The 1673-nt window shown below is 38.3% G+C and overlaps 1 long non-coding RNA gene across 1 annotated transcript in view; it reads left to right on the forward strand.

Annotated features, from left to right (window-relative positions):
• The first annotated feature begins 1046 nt into the window (after nt 1–1046).
• Nucleotides 1047–1673, forward strand: part of LOC118417836 — a 2787-nt gene continuing 2160 nt past the window's right edge. Inside the window, exon 1 of the long non-coding RNA XR_004831394.1 lies at nt 1047–1582. This is a non-coding gene — a long non-coding RNA (uncharacterized LOC118417836). The remainder of the gene's footprint in view (nt 1583–1673) is intronic.

Here is a 1673-nt window from a genome sequence, read left to right on the forward strand (position 1 = left end):
ATGGGCTAATCGACTCCGAATTTGACTGGGTTGATCAGCGTGAGAACTACTGTCGAAATGTAGGGCTAGGTCTGTATCCTCCGCTCTTTTTTTGAAGTTCTATACTTAAGTAAACCATGTCTCTACATCTACATGTACCTCTTAAAATGCACGGTTTATTAACCACCTGTTTCATTTTTTTCTGTCTGCGTTTTACAGACTTTTATCCGTCTCAAGAACCCTACTGTATTACTACAACAAACGACTTAGATGGGGAAGAATACCCGTTTCCTACGCCATGTAGTTTGAAGCCTTGCGATGGTAAGGGTCTTCCGTCCTTCTTGTCCACATACAATATGATAATGTTAGAAATATTTGTCAGAAGTGACAGTGTTTAGTCCAAATTAATCTTGGCAGTGTTTTTTCTTAGCTTATGCTAATCTGGACAGTATCCTGTAGCTTTTAAACTGGCTAGTAAGCTTTTTTAAAATCCCTTGTCTTTTTCTACTTCCATCTACTCAACAAACATTTTCTCTACATTAAGCTATCTCGTGGTTTGAAGTGCGAATGATAAGAGTGGGGTCTATATCATCATAACCCTATCTAGACCGGGCTTTTTTGCGATTCATGGGGCTGGGGGTTCGTAGTCTCTTTTGCCCCAATTTATGATTAATGGTAGGAATTTTATTATTGTGACATGTGTACGTTAGTCAATGATGAACAACACCATGCATAAGTTATGTTAATGTATGGAATTGCATCGAATTTACAAAAGTTTTAAATATTTCATTGAGGTATGAGGTCACCGAACTCTAGTTCTCACGCCTTTTCTAGTACCCGGCTGCGAATGGACTCCTTATGTGCAGTATGGAAGGATAAGTCCAGTGCAAAATTTCTACGAGGTAGGGAAGGAGGTTTTCATCAGCTGTAACGTAGGCTACGTCATAGAAGATGGTGACATGTCGATAACATGTGAAGAAGGTGGAATATGGAGCAACCGACAACCATTTTGTAATGGTGAGTTGTTTTTTTATAGTTCAACCCCATAAGTTTTTAACATTTTTTTGTCACAATGTTCACGAACACTTATACATACAGCACAAACGGCATGTCGACAGTAACAGTGGGAACTATGTAAAATTATTTGCATATTAGTGACATTTTCCTATGATCGTTATAAGTTGGTTACTTTTTTGACATGGTCAACCAAGTTTGCCAGTTAAACGGAGACAGTGATGATCTATCTAATTATTTTATCTTCCGAAGAAAAGCAATGAACTGCAGTTTGACCGGAATATGTATATATTCTATTTATATATTTCTATAGAACTGCCGTGATATTTGATTTGACTAACTTTGCAAAGTCTGTGACAGAAAGTCTGGATATAATAGGTTTAAAGATCAATTATTTTGATTTTATTTCTCTATAGGGACGAAATTTAAAGGTCACCCATAACGAATCATTCGTGTTGCTTATCTAGTTGACTACAGGCAGAAGCTTGTTAGTACGAAGCTTGCCAAAGAACGGTACTTTCCAAAGCTGCCACCCAGTACGACGGTAGAGGTATTCTTCGAAGCTGCAGTGGTGGAGATAATCGACGCTGTTAGTGGGACATCCAGTGTAACCTTTTTGTATTGCACTTGCCCACAGTCCCTGACCCAACTTGATCTTACCAGCTAGCAAGTAAACATTA

This window comes from Branchiostoma floridae, chromosome 6, assembly GCF_000003815.2.
Source record: "Branchiostoma floridae strain S238N-H82 chromosome 6, Bfl_VNyyK, whole genome shotgun sequence".
In the NCBI taxonomy this organism is placed as follows: domain Eukaryota; kingdom Metazoa; phylum Chordata; class Leptocardii; order Amphioxiformes; family Branchiostomatidae; genus Branchiostoma; species Branchiostoma floridae.